The following is a 15,716-nucleotide window of genomic DNA, read 5'->3' as shown; positions in this document are numbered from 1 at the left end:
CTTTGAGCAGCAGGGAGAGGAACCCTCCCAGTCTGCAACAGAGGCACTAAAAGCTCTATAGTCCATAGCAGGGGATGCAGATTTGCTGTCCTAAAGGAGCTTGTAGAAAAGGAGATTTTGGATTTCTGGAAATACCCTGGCTGTGTGCAGAATTTGACTTGGATGGGTTCTCAGCTCATCGAGTCCAGCTTGCCTTGAGTCTCATGGGGTAAATGGGACTGGCAAGACCTGTCTCAATTCAGATGCTGTTTTGAAATTAATACTTGAGGCTATGGGGTTTTTTATTTCAGTAAGCAAGTGATATCAGAGGATCTATTAAGGAGCACAAAGAGTTAAATGCACCAATTAAGTGGATTTAACAAGAAGATAATGACAAGCCAAATAAAGCAGCATTGCTGGAAAGGAATGTGTGTGGGTGGGAAGGGGGTTACAAGAGGCACACAAAGGCTCAGCCTGGAAGCTGCTGATAATGAAGAGATCCTGGGGCTCCACTCAATTGCTATCAGACTTCTCTGGCTTCTCTCTATCAGACTTCTCTGGCTTCTCTCTGGCTTTGCCAGTTCCTGCAAAACACATGCCAAAGCTGGCCAGTGTGCTGCTCACCTTGCACTTGGTGTTAAAGGAGGGCCCTTCAACCCTTCTCACTCCTGCAATAATCACATCACCCCCAGCCTGGTCACCAAAATAAACAACAGAGCAGAAAGAATTGCACACACCACTGTGCTTTTGGGAACTAACAGTATTAAGCACAATACAGACAAGTGTTTATGTTGTGTTCTGTCCTGTCTGTAATATTTAGTCATTTTGGAGTTCTTCCAGGAGTCCTTTGCAATCTCAGCTCTTCTGGGGCTCTGTGATTTCTCTATTCCCTCTTCTTTTTTTGCCAGTCCTACCTGATGGGAGACATCAGGGTTGGTTGTTTATCACCCTCATAAACATTTTCCTTTTAAATGATTGGTGAAGGTCCTAGGAGTAGACCTAATTCATTTAGTTGTTAGAGAAAAACAAGAAAAAAAACAATCATCAAGGTTAGTATTGTTGTGCTCTTCATACCAAAAGCTTTCAGTTGTTCCTCTTCCAGCATCAAAACCTAGCTCCAGCTGTCCCCTGCCTTTCTGTGCCACCAGAAAAACTGGGGGCTCGGGGGGAAGGTGAGGGAAGGTCGGGCGGGAGCATGGGAGCTGCTTAGGGAGAAGCAGGAGGAGGAAGAAAGGGTTGGATGGAGGTGGGAAAAATGGCACCTGAAGTAATTTTTGGGGCTGTGGAATGTTTTGCAGAGGAGAGTTTGAGTTTTGCCAGGGGTTACAGCAGAGTGGAGCCCGGAGGGACCTGAGCCTCATCTTGCCTTTGTTCACATAACTTGATCCATTAAGGGTTATCCCCCTCCAACACCAGCCTCATTCTCTGTTTCTTTGTAGTGAGTAGTAAGAGCCTGAATGAGGGATGTGGGGCTCCAGGCAGCTCTTCAAAATGCAGTTTGTTGTATACAAAATGCAGTTTATTCCATCCAAGATGTTACAGCAGTCCAGGGTCATGGGTGACAGAGCTGTGCCCACAGCTGTCAGCTCCAGCTGCAGGCAGGCCTGGAGACCCTTTGGTTTTGGTTACAATGCATTATGTACTTTTCTTTGCTGAGCATCTTAATGCAGCAGAACCAATCTATACCTTAACTATTATCTATAGCCTGTCATAACTACTGTAATTACCATATTCATGTTACTGTTCTCCAATCACTAAAAGTCAGTACATTACAGTTTAAGCTAGCATTTGTTTTTCAGTTTTCTTGCAGTGGAAAATTCTGAGACCTTTTTTCTACTTGCCACATTTGCTGACTTGTTTGCCTGTGCTATCTTTCTGCTTGGTAAAAACATCTTCTTGTTTGAGGTGGGTTTATTCTAAGTCATAAAAACCCCTTCTAACTAACACACCCTTTGCCTCCTTGGTTAGCCAGTAAGACTGGCTCAGCAATTCTTTTCTTCTGCATCAAAACTTCTATATCAAACTACATCAAGCTTTCATTTCTATTCCTTCTTCAGATTCTACATTCAAGAATCTTTCTGCCAAGCACACATCTCTGTGAGACTTTCTTGTCAAACTTTCCTCCTTCCCAGCAGCGAGCCTACACCGAGTCAACAGAAAACCCTTTCTCACAAAGGAGGGAAGCAGGACAGCCCTCTTGGCTGGGGAGGTTCAGTGATAAGCATTTCAGAAGTGCTTATCGTGTCCTGGACATGGCCTTGGCCCAGCCACAGCCTGGCTGGTGCCTCTGCCATATCAAACACCTGCAGCGGGTTCACCTTCTTCAAAGCAGCGCCAAGAAAGGGATCTCAGCCTGGCAGCAGATGTCACCTTTGTTCCTGCACTGCTTTTTGTCCTGCAAAGGGAAAGAAAACAGTCTGTGACGCCTGTAATTTATCAGACCTGCATCTCTGTTACAGAACAAAGTACAGAACAGTAGTGACAGGGAGTGAGACTGAGGCTTCCCAGGAAATTGCAACACCAAACTTCCTCATTTTCATGCTCATTTTATAGACCCCAAGAAAAACCTCTAAATTTTTTTTTTTAAATTCTTTTTTTAATGTGCAAATCTGCAAGTGGATTTTTTTTTTTTGTGCACAGTTAAACTGAATATGAAGCAGATTGCAAGTCCCTGAGATGGGTTTCTGAAAAGATCAGGCCCTGAAAAGTCTGGATCAAACTCTTGAGAAAGATGGGGGAAAAGATGAAACCCTGAAGGCATTCCAAGGGCTTGGCCAAGAGCCTTTTTGATGAGGCTCTCATCATTGCGTGTCCCCTCGAATTTCTTCACTGTCATTTATTTTTAGGCCTACTATTTATCATTTTATAGGCATAAAATTGCCACAGATTAATTACTTTCTTATGGCAATGGGAAAACAATGCATATTACCAGATTAATGACAAGAAAACAGCAATTGAATGTGCTGCTGGCTACAAATTTCTTCGATGCAAATGGTTTGACAGCTGGAATTTAAATACTGCCTCAGAAAAGCCTGTAACCTCTTTAACTCTAAACATTTTGACCCACTGGGATTATGAGCCCCCAGCAGAGCTAAACAGAGCAATCCTCAGTTGAACTTTTCACTGTCCCCAGGACCTGGAAATGCATTGCATGTTCAAGCCTGTGGGAAAGGGAATGCTCCTGGGTCAATCACATGGCAGGCAGACCATGTCCAGGCAAGGTCAGATGAAAAAAAACCTCCCCTCTCACAGAAGGAAGAAAATAAGAAGGAAGGAGTTGGGAAGGGAATTTCCAGCTTCCTTCCTTAAAGCATGTTTATTTCAGAGCTTTAACTGAGGAGAAATGGCCTCCTTTAGAGATAGCATTGGAGTCTTCTCCATCAGGAGGAAAACTTGCTTGTACCTCTCTCCTGGTGTCAAACACAGCCCCCTGTTGTTTCCAATTTCCACTTCTGTCCCTATCTCGTGACCTTCTCTCTTGCTTTTGTTGAGCTCTGTGTTTAAGCAAGATAAAATTCTTTTATTCCCCATTCCCTTTCAGCCACCTCAAGGGCACCTGGTTTGGGCTGTGGAGGACTTTGGGTGTTGGGAGCTCTGGCTGCCCTGGGTGATTCCATGTGGTGGTGAATTTGCAGGAGTCCCAGGACGAGGGAAGAGATGAGAATCTTGACTCCATGTTTCAGAAGGCTGATTTATTATTTTATTATATGTATGATATTAAAAGAAAATTATATATTAAAATTATACTAAAAGAATAGAAGAAAGGAATTCATCAGAAGGCTTGAAAGGAATAGAAAGGAATCATAATAAAATCTCGTGACTCTCAGAGAGTCTGAGCCAGCTGACTCTGATTGGCCATTAATTAAAAACAACCAACATGGACCAATCAAAGATGCACCTGCTGCATCCCACAGCAGCAGATAATCATTGTTTTTCTTTTCCACTGAGGCTTCTCAGCTTCTCAGGAGAAAAATCCTGGCAAAGGGATTTTTCAGAAAATATCATGGTGACAAATTTGAGACTCTGACAGGGGGCTCAGAGACCTAGGCACAGAGTCAAAAACACCTGTGCCTTCAATTTTAGCTCATGAAAAAAAATACCAACTTTGTGTGAAGATTTACAAGCCACAAGAGTTTGAGTGGAATGATAGTTAATTTGTCACAGGGTGAAAAAGTAGAATTTTGGGGTTTTAGAATGGGAGTTCAAGAAGGAAGATGAAAAGATCTAAGTGTGTCCTCTCCTTATTCTTGTCCTCCATCTTCTACTGGAATAGTGACACTTTTTTATTAGTTTAGAATAGAGACAGACTGTCTAACATAAGTAATAAGTATTAGAAAATTATTGTAAATAAAATACATGTAGTTCTTAATATGAAAAGTTAACACCACACCAAAAGCAGTTGCTGTGCCACAACCCAACCTGCTGGACAAATCTCAGAGAAAGAATAGAATAGATAAGGAAAACATCCTTAAAAAACAAAACCAACGAATCTCAACTTCTTCTTCAGTCGTGAGGCTAAAGAATAAAAAACTTTCTAACACCTTGAGCGTCATCTCAACCCCAAAATCCTGAGATATGGGCAGCACCAAGGGCCTGCAGCATCACTGCTGGGATGGGAGCTGAGAGCGGGGGCTGCTTGGCAGGACCAGCCCTCCCAGTGTCCCACCCAGCCCTCATTGGCAGGAGCTGCAGATCCTGTCCTGGTCCTTGCTGTGCAGATCCATCTTCCCAGTGCCCTGTGCCACTGCCCAAGGGACACAGAGCCACCTGAAAGTTGATCTTGAAGCCCTCCCAACATTGCGGTGTTGCCATTTCACTCCTGTTGTGGAGGTGAGTGAGAGCCAGGGGCTGTGCAGTGGTGGCTGGGTACACTTTGTACCTGTTCCCCACCAGAGCTGAGCCAGGATTTTCTGGTAATCCAAGAAGGGGATTAAAAAAAAAAAAAAAACCCAACCAAAATAGCCTTTTATTTTGATCTCCTTGTCACTTCAAAAGAACAATTCAATCGCTGCTAAGCTGCTCGAACATTCCTTGCTCTCAGTTCCTCAGCCAGAAGTGGCCAGACTGCCCTTTTAAAGCCTGGCAAGCTTCTGCCAGCCAAGTCCCTTTGCCTTCTGCTCTCAGCTTTCCCTCCCAGCTCCCTGGCACTGCTCCTGGCTGGGGGTGGCTGATGCCCACCTGGGCCAGCACGTTGTTTTCTCCCCCAGCCAAGGCAGAGCTGGGTGCTCCCCTGCATGGCACTGTGCCCCATTTCCTGGCCTGATTTCTCTTTTTTTAGGGCTGGCACATGGTGTTTCCACAGAGAGGGAAAAGAGAGAGCAGAACTGGGTTTTGGAAGGGAGCAAACTCCAAGGATTGTGTTGAGAGCCCCTCCTGCAAGGTTTGGGTACCCTGGCACTCAGTGAGCCTGTAATCTGTGCCTAGTGGTAGATTACTTTGAGCTGGGGAGAGGTGCTTGGAATATCTGTGCCCTTGGGTTTTAACTGGAGGAGGAGAACAGCACAACTAAAAATACTGACATGTTCAAAGCAGTGTTTTGTCTCTGAGGGGGAGCAATGAATTCTCAGAGTGAAGCCCAGGCTGTGTATTATTACAAGCAATAAACCTGCTGGGGGTTGGAGCTAGCTTGAGCTAAATGATCAGGCACCATTCCCAAACCCTGCAGCACATCAGGGGGAAGAGTGGAAAAATTGCACAGCAGCTTTGCTGAAATTTAAGCAATTTAATAAAAATGTTAGTAGAATTGTCTGAGGTGTTGTGGCATTGGATTCACAGCCTTGAGATGGTTTCTGGAGGGAGCAAGGATGTGTGGGGCAGCTGAGTGGGGTGCTCTGCCCTCAGAGCTGGCAGAAAGGTTTTCCTGTCAGTTTGAGGCTTCTCAGAGCTGGAGCTGGAGGAGAAGGAGCACACAGACCTGCAGGATGGGGGACAGCAGCTGGCAGGAGGCAGCCTGGCCCCCACAGGGGGCTCTGGCCCTTCAGATCACCGCTGCTTTTCATGACAAGGGACTGGTTCTGTTTGCTGTCTCCCACAGCAAACACAGCTCCAGGGCTGAGCAGAAACAAGGTCCTGAGGACACCAGGAGCCTGAGCTGTCTACGTGCCAAGATTAATGTGCAGTGCCTTAAATCTGCTCATTGAGGAGTCCATAAAATGTAAAGCACTTAAGGAGAGGAGAAAGGAAAGCTGTAAGGAGAGCAGTGTGGTCCAGGAGTATCCCATAGATTCTCAGTGTACTTTCCAAAACCCAGTTATCTTGTGGAGACAGCTTCCAGCAAGGAGCATTTGTTGACTGCATATGTTTCTGTCTGCAGACATAAAAATTTCACTCAGCCCTGCGTTTGAAGGGAAGAAGAGCAGCTGAGAAAACATTTGCCCTTTTTCAAAGAGCTTTATTTACTTTGGGATCAGAGTGATTCAGCATGGAGGCACCAGCCAGGGCTGGAGGCAAAGCTGCATTTGCCTTGAAGAGAGAGTTGAGGATTATATCAAAAGTGGAATTTAATCCTGCCATCTTTCACTTGGAAGATTTAGCAAAGTGTCTCCAGTTTAACTCCAGAAACTTCTCGGAGTGATGTCCTGAGGCTGTGAGGGAGTGAAATACTGGGAGGAAGGAATGGGCATGGCCCTCCCTGCCCTGCTGCCATTGTAGAGCTGAACATTCCCATCGATGGATGGATGGATGGATGGATGGATGGATGGATGGATGGATGGATGGATGTAGAATCTGAACATTCCCATCCATGGATGGATGGATGGGTGGGTGGATGGATGGATTGATGGATGGATGGATGGATGGATGGATGTAGAGCTGAACATTCCCATCCATGGATGGATGATGGATGGATGGATGGATGGATGGATGGATGGATGGATGGATAGATGGATGGATAGATGGATGGATAGATGGATGGATAGATGGATGGGTGTAGAGCTGAACATTCCCATCCCACGTCCAGAAACCAAGGGAAGAAGGAAGAGTAGAGCTACCAAAGGACTGACCAGGGTGATTTGGCACCCTAGACCCAGCCTAGGACAGCACAGTTGGCCTCTGCATTTGCAGGGAGTGTCTGTCACTCTCAGGGTGACTCTGCAGAGGGAGGCTCTTCCTTCCCCAGAGGCTTGGTGACCACGGTGGTGGCTTTGGGACAGGCTGGCACTGGGACAGGGGCTCCTTGGAGATGTGGGTTAGTGCTGGCCTTGGACTCAATGATCTCAGGGGGCTTTTCCAACCTTCATCACTCCATGATTCCATGATTAATCCCATTTTGCATGGCTGACAGCTCCTGGAAGTGGCCATTGCCAGGTCACAAGCAGAGCAGGGTTGAGCTGGTCCCTTAAAATGTGCAGTTAAGTGGGCAGCTGTGAGAGCCTGGTGTGATGGAGAGCAGTGGCCTCTCCTGGGGAGGCTCCGGTGCTGATTCCCACAGTCTGGAGCTCCAGGAAGTGGGGAAAATCCCAGGGCTGTGTCCCTGCAGAGCTCTCATGCACGTCACCGTCTCAAGGGGCCCCTGGGTCCCAGACAGAGGTGTGTATACACAGCACAGACAAATGGGATTTACAGATTTACAGGCACCAGCTTCCTGGCCTGGCTTTCCAGCAGCAGGAGTGTCAAGAGTGCACAGAGAAGGCTGAGAAAAACAGCTCCAAAAGGGGAAAAACATTTGCAAATGTACTCCTGGAAGAACATAAGGAGTAGGTTTAGAAAAAAAAAACCTGACACCTTCATCTCCTCCTTTAGGAACAGCTCAACCTGCTGAAAATACATTATTTGACTCAAAAACAGTCTGGGAATTTAAACATTATCCTTATCCCTGTAGCTCCAGCCCCTCCCAGCCATCTCTAATGCCCACAGGCAGGAAGGCCTCCAAGGCAGCAGCATGGTGCTGAGGAGACCCACCACACAGTGAGATGGCCCATTTTTGCTGAAATGTTTGTAATTAAAAACTCTGGCTCCCTGCTGATGTGCGTCCTATAAAGTACTAAAAATAAAGCCATTAAATAAAGGAGACTGTTGCAACTCCTGAAAAACTAAACAAACCAGAAAAAAAAAAAAAAAAGGCATTTTAGAAGGAAGCAGAGTTTGGACTGCCTTCTCGGGCCTGGGATGCTGCTTCTGCAGGTACAAACATGGATTTGTGAATGCAGCTGAAGCCATGGAGTGGAGTTATACACACAAACTCTAAATGAAATCTGGTGTTTGTGCCCTTTGGATGGCAGCCACACTCCTTTCCCAGCCAACACCATGCTCCAGAAAGCAAAGTGGCTGCAAGAACATGCTTGTGTCCATTTCTGATAATTCCCACTTTAGCTTCCTGCTTTTCCCTGCCACCACTCAGCCAGCACAGCCTCAAGAGCTGCTGCTGATCCTCCAGCTCTGCCCTCTGCCTGCTGGGATGCTGGGATGTTGGGATGCTGGGATGTTGGAATATTGGGATGCTGGGATGTTGATAGGTTGGGATGTTGGGATATTGATATGTTGGGATGTTGGAATATTGGGATGCTGGGATATCGGGATGTTGGGATATTGGGATGCTGGGATACTGGGATGTTGAGATGCTGGGATGGCAGCACCTCCAGGACTTTGGGACGAGATGGATCTCCACCTCTATCCAGCTGCCTGTTTCCCTGATGCTTGTACATGTTTGGGTTTTGGAGCTCAAAAATATATGTTTATATTTGTATATATGTATATATTTGTATATATGTATATATTTGTATCTCCCCCACAAAAGAAAAGGTTTTTTAAAACAGCCACTGTTCAAAAGCTGCAGGGGTTTGGTGGGGATGGATGGATGGATGATGGATGATGGATGGATGGATGGATGGATGGATGGATGGATGGATGGATGGATGATGGACGGATGGAGGGATGATGGATGGATGGATGGATGGATGGATGGATGGATGGATGGATGGGGGATGGATGGATGGATGGATGGATGATGGATGGATGGATGGATGGATGATGGATGGGTGGATGATGGATGGATGATGGATGGATGGATGGATGGATGGATGGATGGATGGATGGATGGATAGATGATGGATGGATGGATGATGGATGGGTGGATGATGGATGGATGAGGGATGGATGATGGATGGATGGATGGATGGATGGATGGATGGATGGATGGATGGATGGATGGATGATGGATGGATGATGGATGGATGGATGATGGATGGATGGATGATGGATGGATGGATGATGGATGGATGAGGGATGGATGATGGATGGATGGATGGATGGATGGATGGATGGATGGATGGATGGATGGATGGATGATGGATGGATGATGGATGGATGGATGGATGGATGATGGATGGATGGATGATGGATGGATGGACAGATGGATGGATGGATGATGGATGGATGGATGGATGGATGGATGGATGGATGGATGGATGGGGGATGGATGGATGGATGATGGATGGATGGATGGATGGATGGATGGATGGATGGATGGATGATGGATGGATGGATGGATGGATGGATGATGGATGGATGGATGGATGGATGGATGGATGGATGGATGATGGATGGATGGATGGATGGATGGATGATGGATGGATGAGGGATGGATGGATGGATGATGGATGGATGGATGGATGGATGGATGGATGGATGGATGGATGGATGGATGATGGATGGATGGATGGATGGATGATGGATGGATGGATGGATGGATGGATGGATGGATGGATGATGGATGGATGAGGGATGGATGGATGGATGGATGGATGGATGGATGGATGGATGGACGGACAAGGCTACCCTGACTGGCTGATCTGAATAAGAGATTTATTTTGCAGGAGTTGTGCACACAGTGGTGGCTCCCCAAACAAGCTGCTGCATTGTACAAAGCACACCATCACCAAAATGTTAGCACACCATGCAGAGCTTCACCCAAAATGGGGTACAAAGGGCTGGTGGTCTGAAGACGTGGGAATAATGCAGGGGAACAATGCAGGAGAATAATGCAGGTGGGAATAATTCTCTCTGCAGGCTCTGGGGGGAGGCTGGTACCACCAGGTGCAGGTGGGTTGAAACCCAAAGGGAGGAGCAAGCTGTTCCCTGGTGCCATTCAGTTTAGAAAAGCAGCCAGGCTGTGTCTGGCAGAGTGACAAAACTCCCTGTTTCATGACTCATTTCAGGAGAACAGCTTTGGTAAGCAATAATTTTGCACTTCTGTGATTTCAGAGGGTGTAAACTAAAAACAACCAAAACAAACCAAAACAAAAAACCAAAAAAACAAAAAAAAAAAAAAACAAAAACCACAATAAAACACAAAAAAAAACCCAAAACAAACCAAACACAAAAACCCCCATGAAGGAACAGAGGGCTGAGGGTTGAGCTGTGTGCTCCGAGCCAGGAATGGGGCACACTGCTGCCCCTGTGCCCCGGGGCACGCCAAGCCAGGCAGAAATGGAAGTGTCTGAGCAAAGCCAGGCTGGCTGCACACCAGGCTGGCTGTTGTCAGAGCAGGTGGCTGGGAATGCAGGGCAGGAATTGGGGCTGAGGGTGTCTCCTCCCCCTCACCTGCTCTGTGAGTCACCCATTGAGCTCATCCTGGAAGCAGGAATGGAAATGGGTGGAAATGCCACAGCTGCCCCAGGAGGTGCTGACCCACTCCTCTGATGCTGCCTTGGGAGTGGGAGCCTGAGTTTCACAGTGCTCAGCAGTGCACTGAGCTGGGGGGAGCCCTTGTGTGGGGTGCCAGGGTGGAGGAGTGGAAAATGTCCCTGTTTCCAGCCTTGTCTCTCCTGTTCCTTCAGGCACAACCAAGGCAGCCAGCGTGCCTGTGCAGCACTGGTAATCTCATTTTATCCCCCTGGAGGGCTCTGAGTGAAGCCATAAGAGCTCCACAGTGGGGATCTCATGGGCTTTCAGCATCTCTGCGGCAGCACAATGGGCACACTCTGCACATATTTTCCTCCCACCTCCATTGGGAACATCCCCAGTATCACCACCTCACTTTTTGGTGCCGTGACAAGCATCCACAGGGATCACTGACACCAAAAGAATGAGACACTGCCATGGAAAGCCCTGGCACTCTAATTTGTTTTCAAAGAAAGATTGTTTTCTTTCCACTTCCATCTAGAAAGCAAAAAATTTTGAAGCCCACGAGAGCACCACTAGCCCACCCACCGGCTTTCTGCTCTTCGCTGCTCCCTCTATACCCTGCTTTTCTTTCTTTGCTGTCTCTGAGCATGAAAAGGAGCTTTGGAAAGGGTAGCTGAGGCTGCAGCCTGGGCTGCTGCTGCCCTCTCCTGGGTCCAAGGTGGCCAAGAAACCAAGAGATGATTTTTTTTAAAGAGATCACTGGGTTCATGTCACCCTTGGCAGATGCTGTTTCATCCTTGCAGGGAGCAGCCCTGGAGGGTGCCAGGCCCGGGGATGGCACAGGGGCTGGCCTGGCTGTGCCATTTGATTTGTTATCAGATCCCTCCAGGAATCCCAGCAGAATTTATGGCAGGGCAATGGATGATCAGCTGGGAGTGCAGGGGTGCAGCTGTGCTGACCCAGTGCTGTGGGAGCTCAGGGTTTCTCACCTCATCTGCTGCCTGTTCTGCCCGGGATGGTTTTATTTATATTAAACTAAAAAGACTTCTAAGTAAGAGGAATGGCTGATTCCTTGTGCTGCAGACAAGGTCCCAGCTCTGCCCCTCACCTTGGCTCCACTCCCAGCTGGAATTAAACCTCATCTTGCACCTTTTGCTCTGTCTTAGCCAGGCTGACCCTGCCCAGGACCCTCTCCTGGCCAGAGGGAGGCACCAGCCCGGTGAGCACCCAGCCCTTCAATGCAGGGTGAGGGGATCTCCTGCTTCTGCAGCCAAGTGGGGGCACCCTCCTTCCAAAATCTGAGCCCCTGGGGTCCTGCTGATTGCCTCTCTAAAAAGTGGCCAAGAAATCAAAGAAAGCTATAATGATTTGGGCTGGAAGAGACCTCAAAGAACACCTAGTTCCACCCTCCTGCTGTGGACAGGGACACCTTCCTCTAGGTGGGATGGCTGCCTCAGGATTGCAGGTTCCTCAGGTTCTCCAGACAGAAAATCCTGTGTAGGTGCCCCATGGCAGGGAGCAGTCCATGGGCACCTACAGAACACAGGAATAACAGACAGTTACTGCCACAGTTAATGATAAGAGGATGATAATAGGAGCCTCCCCTGCAGCTCTGAGAGCCTTTAATTCAGCAATTGGCTCATGGTTTCAGGAGCTACTTAAAGGCTTATTGCAGTGTTAGTGCCTTGTGAGAGGCTGGGAGCTCAGTGTTGGAGGGTTCTGGGGTTCTGGGGTGTTGGTGGAGCCCTGGGCTCCTGCTCAGTGGAGCACAGGAGGAGTTGTGTGACCCTGTTCACAGGGGTTCTTGGGCTGGGGAAGAGATGAGGATCTGACTCCATGTTTCAGAAGGCTTGATTTATTATTTTATGATATATATTACATTAAAACTATACTAAATGAATAGAAGAAAGGATTTCCTCAGAAGGCTGGCTAAGAATAGAATAAGAAAGAATGATAACAAAGGTTTGTGGCTCAGACTCTCTGTCCGAGCCAGCTGACTGTGATTGGCCATTAATTACAAACATCTAAGATGGGTTAATCAAAGTTCTACCTCTTGCATTCCACAGCAGCAGATAACCATTGTTTACATTTTGTTCCTGAGGTCTCTCAGCTTCTCAGGAGGAAAAATCCTAAAGAAAGGATTTTCCATAAATGATGTCTGTGACAGGGTGGTCTCAGCGGTCTCCCTGTTCCTGCCAGGAGTGAGAGGCTTGGAGTCACCAACACAGACCCACATCTCCCAGGAAAGCCAGCACAAAGCAGGGAGAAGCCCCGGGAAACAAGCTGTGCCTGAAGCCCTGCCTGCCACAGAGTATGAGCCACATTTGGACACCAAAAGCTCTGCAGATGTGCTGCCACCAAACCCCGTGGTGGCCAGGAGCAGCAGCTGGACACCCACGAGGTGGTGCCAGGCCAGTGTGAGGGGAGCTGGGTGTCCTGCACGCCCCCAGGTGGAAGCTCCTCACTTTCCCTCACTCACTAGCCCAGATCTTGCTTGCCTGATCTTTTTTGGTTGTTGCTTTGCTTTGTTTTGTTTTGGTGTGCTTGTTTTTGGGTATTTTTTCCCTCTGGGGCTGACTCATATTGGAGTTGGCACCGCACATGGAGCCGCTGGTGTTGCTCCAGGTGATTAAGAGCCAAATCAAGAGCCAAATCACCCACTTATTGAAAACATGGAGTGTTTGAGGAGCTGGGCAGCAGAGGAACTGCTGTGATGTGACCTGCCTCCCTGGCAGAGCAAGCTGCCCAGCACAGGCACAAGGCCACCACCGTGGGCACAGGGACGTGGGCCAGGGGGCAGCTGTGCCTCCCTGCCCCTGGTGGGCCCTGCAGCACCTCCAGCCTCAATTCTGGCCCTCTCAGCCCTGCCAGGAGCTGCGTGGGCAGTAATTCTTCCCCAAAATGCTCTTGCAGGCAGCAATGGAAAACTCTGTCATGGGCTATTAAATATGAAGCCCCTGAGCCACAAATCCTGCCCCAGTCGGAAGTGCCAGACTATTTATACACTCCCATGGAAGAGCCAGAGCAGACCCTTGGCTGTCTCTGTTGCTTTTTGAACATTTTCCAGTCCTGCTATATGCTTCCAAGACAGGGAGAGCAGAAATGTGCTCCATGAATTATGGATGTGTAAAGGTTTGTAATGATCCTCTCCCTTTTACAGGCTCCTCTTTTCCAAATGATTTTTAACCTGTGCCTCTTGGACCATCTGCTAACTCCAAACTCTCATTCCAGGGAGGGGGGAACTTGGGGCACATTAGAGAGACCATGAAAAGAAGAAAATAGGAAAAAACACATTTTTTGTATGGTTTCCATTTTTGGGGGTTTTTTTTTTTGTTTTCCATTTTTTTGGTTTTTGGGTTTTTTTTTTTTTTTTTGGTTTTGTTTAACCATTCAATACCAGCTGTCATTTTATTGTTTGCTTACCCAGTGTCACAGATTGTTGATGGGCTCTTTACCACAACGACCACACAGAGGTGGAAGCTGTGAGCTGGAGGATTGGACATCAACACCAAGGTTTTCCCCAGCCTGGATAGATGAATCCTCCCAAGAATGGTTCCTCATTGTTCACCATCTCTTCTTGCTCCTCTTCATCCCCCCCTGGGGTTGGGAGGAGTGGGAGGAAGGCAGGAGGCAAATGGGAATATGGGTGGAGGGGACCAGGGTGGTGAGTCCTGGGGAGGGAGCAGTGACAGCCTGAGCCATTCCTGGCCCTGGGGGCACAGTGGTGGCAGCTACAGCAGTGCTCCCCATCCCATGGAATGTTGGAGCACGTCCTAAGAATGCACATCCCTGTGTCTGGAAGCAGCACCTGATGGGGCAGGAGGTGAGAAGGGAGTACACAGGCTTCTCCATCTGCATCCCCTCCATCTCCCCAGCTCCTGGCAAGGGCTGGTCCAGCCCCTGCTCTGCTGGGAGCTCCTGCCCCCATCCCTGGGAGGCTGCAGGCAGGACACTGAGCAGCTCTGGCTTGTCCCTCAGCCTCGGGGTGGGGATGAGGGGGACCAGGCACCCAGGGCAGCTCCATCCCCTCTGCATGGAGCGTGACGACAGGGAGGGGTGACACACAGCAGGATCAAATTCTTGGTGTCCTAAGTAATAAAAGCCAGTGAGGTATCAAACCCTTTGTGGCCTGAACCCTTTTTGTCACACTGACAAACTGGAACAGAAAAACCCCTCTTCCCAACCTCTCCCTTTGGTAAGAGCAGTGAGAGACACCCCTGGGGCCCCAGCCCTGCCCACAGCAAGATTTGCAGGGCCAGGGTCAGGGTTGTGGTGTGCCAAGATGCCTGATGAAGGCTTTGGAAGGCTTTGCTTTATCTGCTCATCCTCATCCTCACCCTCCATAACTGGTCCCAGCTCTGCCCCCTGGGCCATCTGCCCGCCGGCCGCGCTGCCGGTGCCCCCAGTTCCCCCGGCCCCATCCTGAGCCCCAGCACTCAGCCTGCTGAAATCCCCACTGGGCTGGGATTACCAGGCACTGTCTGGAGCTCAGATCACCTGGGTTTGCACCCTTGGGCAGAGGATAGAACTTTGTGGAAAATAAAGACGGGATGGGTTGGGAGTGTAAGATGTCTCCTGAGGCTAAACAGCTGATTTAGCTCCTTGAAGGCTCCATGCCAGAGGGATTGGTTTTGCTGGATGTTTTAGAGCCTGTTTTGCTCTGTCTGGGCTGGGAGACAGCCACACTTCCCCATGCAGCTTAATACTTCAGGCATGATGGAAGAGCAGCTTAAGGAGCCATTAGAAAGGTGGCTGGGAGCCAGCGGGGGATGCAGGGGAGCTGGGGTGGGGGTGTAAAAACCATCATGGCACACAAGCACCTTTCATCCCTCCCCTGCCACATCCAGGGAGGGGCTTGGCTGGGCTCTGAAAATAAGCTGGAAGAGGAAACGTGTCAGGGCAGCTCCAGCAGCATCACACCAGCACCCTGCACAGGATGTCCATGGAGACCCTGGCTCAGCCCAGCTAGAATTGAGGCCAATGGCACTGGGAGTTCTGGGGGGTTTGAGTTCTTTTCCAGCCCGTCAGGAGAAACCAGACCCTCCAGCTGAATAAAGTCCTCACAGAACAGCCCTTCCCCTCCACCCACCTCCATCTTTCTGCAAATTTTTCCCCGAAGTTTTCATAGCCTAGCAATGGGGGACCACTGCCAGTGGCTTGTGGAGGGGCTGTCC

The sequence above is a fragment of the Melospiza georgiana genome, chromosome 10 (genome assembly GCF_028018845.1).
Source record: "Melospiza georgiana isolate bMelGeo1 chromosome 10, bMelGeo1.pri, whole genome shotgun sequence".
Lineage (NCBI taxonomy): Eukaryota > Metazoa > Chordata > Aves > Passeriformes > Passerellidae > Melospiza > Melospiza georgiana.
This window is presented reverse-complemented; position numbering follows the sequence as displayed.